Here is a 9,662-nt window from a genome sequence, read left to right as displayed (position 1 = left end):
AGGGTGCCTAAGAGACTTTCATAGTTCCTATCTTTAGAACTCAACTCCTGTGTGCTCCCCAGACCTGCTTCTTGGGCAGTTTTCCTGATCTCATCCTCTTATTTGCCAAAAGCCTTGGAGGCATCTTGACCCATCAACAAATCTGACTGACTCTACCTCCTACAGTTATCCGAGTCTGACAGCTTTACCCCACTCTGGCTCACAGCCAGACCTCCCTTCCTAGGCTGGATTATTTTATTCGCCTCCAAACTGCGCTCTCTGCTCCTGTCTTTCTCCTCCCTTGCCTGGCCTCAACCCAGCAGCCAGAGGGGTCTGGTTAAAAGTCAAAGTCAAGTCAAACGAGGTTATTCCTGGGCTCAAACCCTAAGATGGCTTCCGTTTCACCCTGAGCGAAAGCCAGAACCCACATGATGGCCTGTGAGGGTCTTTTCTCCTCTCTTTCTGGTTCACTGGGTTCTAGTCACAAGTTGGGCACGGTCCTGCCTCGGGGCCTTTGCACTGGTGGTTCCCACAACCAAGAATGCTCTTCCTTCAGGCATTCGAAGGGCTCCATCCCGCACTTTGCCCTGGACAGCCCCTCCCTCTCGGGCACTTCCCATCTCTGCTTCCTTCTCGCCCTTGATGCTTGTCACCAGATTATATAGTGCGTCATAACATACAATGTATTGTTTTCATTTATATTGTTTGCTATCTGTTTCCCCTCACACACACACTAAAATATGAGCTCTGTCAGGGACGGGAGTTGAGTCTGTTTTGATGACTGGGTGCTGCCAGGCCTTCAATAAATAATATTTCTTATTGAAATCAATGAATGACACACAATTAGCATCCTCTTCTGGGCATGGGATTTGGGGTCCTCACAGCTGAATTTCAAAGTCTCCCTTAGGCTGGAGCATCCAAGCAGAACCTGGTGATGTTCTTTGAGCTAAGACCCTTGTGCTCCAGCTACTGGTGGTTTGACCCCCAGAACTAGCGACTGAGGCTGTTACCACATTACCACTTAGCCATGAGTTCATAGCCCAAGAGTCTGGCTTCAAATTCCTCAAGTCCCTGTGGCACAGATTCAAAGTCTAACAGCATAGAACCTGCCTTCTTCCTTCTCTGAGAGACACATCGATTCCCTCCTGTTTATTCTAGACACCACTCCTGGGTGGTATCTTAAGAAAACAAAGTTTCTGTGCACCAACCGACTATGCTGTCTCAAAGGCCACACCTCAGCTCGCAGTGGCAGGGTATGCGTATCGTGCACCAATCTATTAGCATGTGTGCTGTTATCATCTACAGTGTTGACCCCTTGAGGCCAGACTTACATGCTGCCCACTCTATCAAAATGTTCCAGATCCCTGGCTGCGCTACCAAAAACAAGAGCACTGCTCAGAGCACCAGACTTTCCTTAAAAGATAGTGGTGCCACCTCTCTCTCTCTAGGTCAAAGCCTCAAGGAATCCATGCCAGCCTGAACTGCCCTGGCAGACAGAAGCTGCACTGGCATTGAGTTTAGCCTGTTTTTTTCCTCCTTGGGTCAAGATTGCTCAAAGCTCAGAACCTCCCTGCCTCCTCTTTCCGGAGCTGTGTGTTTCTTGTGCGTCCCGCCATCTGGGGCATCTGATGTGGCCTGACTTCCCCTCAGAAGAATCTTCCTCTCCCAGGGTGGGACGGGCAGGCGTAGTGACGTCAGAGACACTACATATCCCTCCCAATAGAGCCCACAAGGCGCGTCTTTGCTGAGTCAGGGTTCCGTGTGCACTCACTCCATGCGTACATGAGGTTTTAAGAAGTCTCTTAATTAGGTATTGACTCCTGCTTTTACATTTTTTTCACATAGCTTAATCCCCAATTCATTTTACGGTGCCCAGAAAACACTTGTGCAGCTATGAACTCTCCCACATTGTTTGTTTGATGATAAATCGATTCTTTCCTCCTGGAGAAAAAGGCACTTTCTCCTCCCAGGGCCGGGAAGGACTGAAATCCCTCCTACGGTGCCCTCTTGCCGCAGAGAGACCTGGTCCTCATTGGGTTTTGTTATTTCAGAACAAATATGGTAAACTGTTTTCCCCTGGTTACTATAGAGAAGAGATGATTTGCCTTTCTCTTAGGGCTTCTGAAAATAATAGATTACATATTTGGGAGGGTTTTTTTTAGATCTGGTTAATGTGAGATAGAGGGGGTTGCTCCGGGGATGACATTGTTTGGTTTGGGAAGTATTCTCACGGTTGCCCAGCAACAGGCTCTTGGAGACGGGAGTGGACTGCGTTGTCCTTGGCAACCGTTGTTACTTAGCAAACAATGAGCGCCAGGCAAACAGCGCCAAGACTGCCGACTCCAGCTTTTAATTGAACATCTGCATATCTTTTTTTCTGATTAAATTGTGTTTGAGTTTGATTTGCCACACCAGGTAGCCACCGTCCCACTTGGGGTCTGCTTAGAAGAAAGCATGCATGTTGTCCTGCTTGAACGCATAGGGCTGTTGAAATGAACTGGTCGTTCGAATTTGTCCTAGACTGCTCTCAACTGGAGGCTTATTTTGGTCTTGAGTGGAATTTCTTTTTTGATCTAATTCCCGGTGTTTATAAAATTATTACTTGCCCAACCTCCTACCGTGCATTACTGTTACATCTGCAATTTTTTTGAGCCCTTTTCAACATGATGCTTTCTTTCCTGCAGCTCAAGAATATCAGAAGCAAAGAGTTGAGCCTTGGGTGGCTCGTAGGTAGAGATATTCACAGATAGGGTGGCAGAACCTGGACCCAGAATCTTCTGGTTCCAAGTGCTCGATGTTTCCATTGAGAAGTTGGGTCCTCTACCCTCAGCAGGTTGCATCTATGATGCGTATTAGGAGAGCGGTGTGTTCCCACTAGCAGGGTGCCCTGTCAACGGGTTGGATTTTGATCAAGACAGTCTCACTACCCCACCTCCTCACTGGCAAGCCAGAGGTAGCGATTGTTTACAAGGGTTGTTGCTTAGGTAAACACCGCCCCTGAACATCATTCAGAGCGGGTGACACATTTCTTTCCCTCCTCCCAGGGCCGCCCCCTGCCCCCGCCCCCACAGCCAGTTCTATAAATTGAGTCCAGTGTCCAGTACAGGTTTTTGGGAACTTGATCCTTCCTTATTCATCTTGGGAACAGTCTGACTAACGCAGCAGCAACCGCAAAAGCGCCACCTGTTACAAGACACAGCAGCCCGTCAGTATCACAGCTCTCGTGCTGAGACAAACTTTAGTTGTATGGCTTTTTCTTTTAGGGCGATTCGCTTTGTGGCTAAATGCCCCGAGAAAATGTTCAGTGCACGTTTGTATCAGCATTTCACCTAATGTCTTGGGACTATTTAAAGTAGCTGAACAAGAGTCCCAACTTTCTTTTGCAGTGGAAACTTATTGTGGAATGTCATTAGTGTTATATAACAAATAAAAGCAAGCTTTTTTTTAATTAAAAAGAAGGCAAGCTTATTAGCCATCATTCCTATTAGATGCAATAATTAAGATCCCATGGCAGCGAGTGTTGCTGGAATCCAGATGAATAAGCTCTTGCACAAAGACTCCACTAAAAGATTAATTAAAATACACGATTTGTCCTGCGACCTGTAAGAGATCACTATGCACTTAAAAAGATAAGCCCTTGCAAAGAAATGCTGTTTTGCTTTCCACAAAATTACTTTATATCCAGTTCTCCAGTTTAAGCAAGTCATTTTTGGGGGGAGTTATAGCCTCATTTAAAAACTTTTTTCAATTGATCACTTAAAAAAATTTTTTCAGCCGGGCTCGGTGGCTCAGCGTGTAATCCCATGCCTTGGGAGGCTGAGGTGAGTGGAATGCCTGAGCCCACGGGTTCGAGACCCTCCTGGGCAACTTGGCAAGACCTCATCTCTACAATAAATCAAAAATTAGCCGGGCGTGGTAGCGCGTGCCTGTAGTTCCAGCTACTTGGAAGGCTGAGGCAGAAGGATCACTGGAGCCCAGCAGGTCGAGGCTGCGGTGGCCAGGAGTGGCTACTGCACTCCAGTCTGGGCAACAGAGTGAGACTCCAACTCAAAAAAAAAAAAATTTTCCCATGGAAATATTTTATCTCATACCAGGTTGAGCAGTTTGGGCACCTCACTAACATCTTTAGGGGAGCTTCTCATCTGTCAGGTGAAAGAACTGGGTGAGGTGATTTTTAAAGGCTTCTTCAGTGCTGTGACTTTAGGAGGAAAGTCTTGAATTTGAGGTAGGCTGCTGCTCTGCTTTTTAAATTCCAGAGTCAAGTGATAACAGTCGGGGAAGCAAGGGGTAAGTGGGAAAGGCCCAATGCATGGTGGTAGCAGGATCCGGAAAGCCAACCTCCCTCAGCCTGAATCCGTCAGTGGAGCTATGAAAAGAACATTGACTGGCCATCGCCCCATGGTCATGGGCCATCTCTGAAGATGGCCCTGGGGGACAGGCAGTGCCACCCAGGCAGGGTGAGCCCCCTGTCACTGGTGGGCACAGATGCTCAGTGGTCCTGCCACCAACTCAAGTCACCAGGCTCAGAACCCAGAAGATGATGTTGAGGAACATACCTCCTGGGCTGTCACTTGTCATTTTGGGGCCAGCTTCTCTTCCATCCTCTGGCTGCATGGGTCACTATGAAAGATTCTGAAGACAGGACAAGAGGGGACAAGTAAAGATAGCCCACAGCGCACCAGATGGGCTGTCCAGGTTTTCACTGACCTCACACATTTCCTGCCTTCACCTTGACCATGGACAGCCGCTTTTCACCCCCTGCTCATGGACAGAAAGGGAGGGGAAAGTGAGAAGGAAAGACAGGCTGGTAAGAGAAAGAGCAGGACATGAAAGCATGATGCTTGGGAAGCTGCTTTGAGAGCACAGGACAGGCACCTGTGGCCAGCTGGAGGTGGAAGCTGGTGCAACACCCTGAGGGTGGCCGGAGTTGGTGGACAGCCTGGAGCCAGCAGGCCCCTCGTGCTGTCCTTCACCACAGAATATGTCTTGAGTGTCTTTCCAGGCAGCACGCTAGGTAGGGGCTGGGGCTGTGTGGGAGCCGCAGAGGTGACATAGACCCTGTCTTTGTCTTCTCAAGGAACGCGGGCTGGCCAACAAGCCAGACACGTGAGCAGCTGCATGACAGGAAGGGAACCAGGGCACAAGCATGGGGAGGGGTTCCACTAATCCAGGACTACTGCTTGCCGTCGAGGTGTGACCTTAGCTTTGTGGGTCTCGGTGGGGGGTGATCCTGCCCCTAGGGGACACTGGGACATCTGTGGTCGCCAGTGACTGTGGATGCTCCTGGCGTGGAGTGGGTAGAGGCCAGAGACACTGCTTTGCATCCTGGAGTGCCCAGAACAGCCTCACTCTAGCAAATGATTCGGCCCCAGTGTCCACAGGGCCCGGGGAAGACCCTGCATTCAGTGACAAGCGGATTCGAGAGGGTTTTCATCACTGCTCAGCACTTGACTTCAGTCCACTTTGAGGCTGGTTGTTGTCTCCCTGCCTGTCTCCCTCTTAAACTGAGAAGTCCTTTTGATCTTAGCTGTCACCAGCAGGTGGACTTTGAGGGACAGAGTTCTGCCTTGCCCTGGCCCTGAGAGAGGGGTCCCATCAATCTCCATCCTGGCAGGTACATCAGTCCTGTCCTCACCTGCCTGTCCCCTTTCAGGGGACACCAGTCCCAGCCTCCCATAGCCCTCCACACATTGCCACCACCTTGTCACATTGGCCTCAGACTTGCAGGGCAGAAATGTCAGCACAGCGGCTGGTGCTGAGGCCTGGGCCGTCTCCTACCTCCTTTCCTTTTTCACTTGAGCAGTCATTGTGTTCTGAGCTGTCACTGGTGGGTGGACCTCGAGGGACAGAGCACTGCACCTTGAATCCATTTGGATTGGATTGGGGGGTCCTTTGGCGTCATGGGGCCATACCACTTAAATGCCCCATCAGGAATCAAAGGAAGCTTGGCTTTCTCCACAGAGCAGGGTACCACCCAGGCAGGAAGAATCAGGAACCCAAGAGAATCAGGGTCTGAATATGTGAGAGAAAAAGTGGTCTGGGAGTGAGAGCGAGAGTGGACACCACAGAGAGGGGTTTGGGCCTGTGAGCTCAGGAGGATGGAGAGGGAGAGACGACAAGATGGAAGGCAGGTGACCTTGGCCTCTGGAAGGGGAAGGAAGGGACAAGCAGATATTGAACATGCATAGCTGGTCAGGAGGGTGACCCTGAATGTTTTGATTTGGAAATGCCCACTGCTTTGCATACACGGGAACTTGCTCCTGGGCAAACATGGAGGGAACAATGGTTGTGGGATTTGCAGTTATTTACAAGTTCCTCCTACCTAGTGAGAAGGTGTAGAGAGCCACTTCTTTTTTCTTTGAGTCAGGGTCTCACTCTGTCACCCAGGCAGGAGTGCAGTGGCATGATTACAGCTCGCTGCAGCCTCAACATCCTCCTGCCTCAGCCTCTCCAGTAGCTAGGACAACAGGTGCACCCCACCTTGCCCAGCTAATTTTTTTATTTTTTGTAGGGATGAGGTCTTGCTATATTGCTCAGGCTGGTCTCGAACTCCTGGGCTCAAGTGATCCTTCTGCCTCAGCCTCCCAAAGTGCTGGGATTACTTACAGGCATGAGCCACTGCATCAAGCCCACTTCTTAACTTGAATCACAGAGAGTGGGCACAATGTTCAAGTCCAACTTGCATTCAGATAACCACTCATTCAAAGGAATGTCCAGGCCGGGCTCAGTGGCTCCGCCTGTCATCCCAGCACTTTGGGAGGCCGAGGCGAGTGGATTGCATGAGCCCGCGGGTTCCAGACCCGCCCGAGCAACTTGGTGAGACCTCGTCTCTACAATAAATCAAAAATTAGCCAGGCATTGTGGCGCGCGCCTGTAGTTCTGGCTACTCGGAAGGCTGAGGCGGAAGGATCACCGGAGCCCAGCAGGTCGAGGCTGCGGTGGCCAGGAGCGTGCCACTGCACTCCAGTCTGGGCGACAGAGTGAGACTCCAACTCAATAAGTTTTAAAAAAACAAAAACAAAGGACTGTCCATTTATAGCTCCAATAGCATAAGCTAAATTCTAGAAATTTCTAAAGCAGAGCTAAGACCATGCTATTTGGACTTCTCTTTGGCGTGAAGTAGAGGAAGCAATTTACAAGGAATGGACGTGGAAGCGCCTTGTGGCTCAGAACATGGGAGGCACGGGAGTCCTAAGACGTGTGCCTCCTTCTGTTCAAGGGCCATGGAGCCAAACAGGGCTGAGACCCAGTTCAGATCCTGTGCCACCACTTCCTGCTCTGTGGCCTTCACTTCATTGCTTGACCTTTCTGAGCTGTGTGTTGTGTCTAGATCAGGGCAGGAGCTTCCTTGGAGTTCAGTCACCTCCTCGAACATCATGCTTTGCCCCACCAGGCCCACAGTCGAGCTCGTTTTGTCCACCGGCTGCTGCTGCTACTGTTGTTCTTAGGGTTTTGTCCTTCTTCCATTCTGCTAGGTCGTGTGTGTGTGTGTGTGTGTCAGGGTCTCACTCTGTCACCCAGGCTGGAGTGCAGTGGCCCGATCACAGCTCACTTCGGCCTCGACCTCCTGGGCACAGGCAATCCTTTTACCTCAGCCTAGGTTCTATTTTATTGACCAAGTGCCTCCTGGGGTCCAGGCTGGGATGGCACATCAGATACATCATTCCCCTTCATCCTCTCAACCCCTTTCTCAGGTGAAGAAATTAAGGCCCACAGCCACGGGTCAGCAAGTGACGGAACTGGGATCTGAGCCTGAAATCCATCCTCCCTCTTCTGCCCCTGGTGGCTGCCTCTTTCCCAGCCCCTTAGCATTTGTTGTTATTTCTGTGATGAAGGTTGGAAAGTCTTTTGCACCCCAGCTGCAGCTGATCCCCCTTTGAGAGTAAGACCCAGTGGCAGGGCTGGGGGTTGTGTTCTGTTTCCATTTCTTTTGAAGCTCTCCACAGAGCAGGGTTCTCTGCCTAGCTATGGATGTACAGTCCTCAGGTGACAAGGCCTTGATCGTCCAGAGTAGATCAAGCCTACTCGTGTACATGAAGGGCCGGCCCCAACCCTCTAACACAGGGGGCTCATAAGGTCAACATCAAAATGTCGGCTGGGTATGGTGGCACGCATCTATAATCCCAGCTACTCAGGAGACTGAGGTGGGAGAATTGCTTGAGTCAAGGTGTTCAAGGCTGCAGTGAGCTATGTGCGAGTCACTGCACTACAGCCTGGACAACAGAGTGAGACCCTCTCTCTTTTTAAAAAAAAAAATTCTGGGACCCCCTCAGTGGTTAGACTTTCAGTGTCCCTGGATTTAGTATATACATGGTGTCTATCCAGTGAAATCGATGGGAGTTGGTTGAGCTGGGAGTGACAAGACACTGTTATCTCTGGAATCACCTGATGTGAAAGATGGCTCGGAGAAGGCTGGGGCTGGAAGCAGGGAGACCAAATAGGAGATGGATGCAGTGGTTCCAGATACAAGATGAGGAGGCAGGGATCCCCAAAATGGGAGCAGCAGGACCGGAAGGAGGGGGAGACAGATGGTATCAGGTGCAAACAGCAGGGCTGAGTCACCAGCCACATGTGCCCTGTAGGGGCCAGGGAGATGCCCGGGACATGGCTTAGGAAATACAGAAGTGGAGAGTTCAAGGGGAAGGAAGTGTGGACTTAAGGCACCTGCTGGGCCCCCAGGGCGAGAGGACTGGGAGGCAGCTGAAGATAGGATCCAGGAGATCTGGGTGTGATGGGAGTCGTAGTACAGTGAGGTTATCCACACCGGGTGTGACAGAGACAGGGGACAGGGGGCAGAGGGGTCTGTGCAGGAGAACAAGAAGGTGCCTCAGAGGGAGGACGAGACCGGATGACAATGATGCCCAGACACGAGGGAGGACAGAATTTCAAGGAGCGACATCAAACACTACAGAGAGGTCAAGTTCAGAGAGGCCCTGAAAACTGGCCTATGGAGACCTGGGGATAACAGCAGGGCAGACGTGTGAATCGCAGGGAAGTGGCAGCACAGATTTCCCTCCAAGAATCTGGACTCACAAAGAGGGAAGAATCTATATCTCGAGACACATGAGAGACATGAAGGATGTGGTCACAGTGGCAGTGGCTGTTGTCCCAAGACGAATGTGGTGTGAGCTTGGCTGTAAGCTGAAAGAATGGCGCCCGTGCAGAGGGAAGATTACAGGCTTGATTGATGGGTCCCCAGAGGAAGACAGAAGGCTCTAGATCCTTCTAGAAAGGGAGCAGAGAGTAAATAGTTGAGGCTTTTGCTGGTCTCCACCTCAGCTCCTCTCCTCTGCTGCTGAAGCAGGTAAGCGTCTACACAACAGGCAGCTGAGAGTTGGACACGCAAGAGGAGGGGGTTGGAAATGAAGGGGGAGATAGGACAGGGGAGGAAGTCCAGGAGGGAAGGGACTGGAGGACAGAAGGGGTGGAAGCGATGGAGTGCAGGGGTGTGACCGAGAGCTGGAAGGCGCACAGGGTATCATTCGCAGTTTCAGGACGGAATCCTGCATGAGAACAGATCTGTAAAGAAAGATCTGGGTGCATAAATATGTAAACATGAGGCCCTCCTTCCCTTTTTACCATAAGAAGCATTGATTTTAGTCTATTGGGAGCAGTCAGCATCCAGTTGAATAGAAAAATGTCTGGAATAAAAGCACGACCCGTGTCTTATTAATGGTTTTAAC

This window comes from Carlito syrichta, unplaced genomic scaffold (genome assembly GCF_000164805.1).
Source record: "Carlito syrichta isolate Samal-C Ts95f unplaced genomic scaffold, Tarsius_syrichta-2.0.1 Scaffold145391, whole genome shotgun sequence".
NCBI lineage: Eukaryota > Metazoa > Chordata > Mammalia > Primates > Tarsiidae > Carlito > Carlito syrichta.
Note: the sequence above shows the minus strand (reverse complement) of the source record.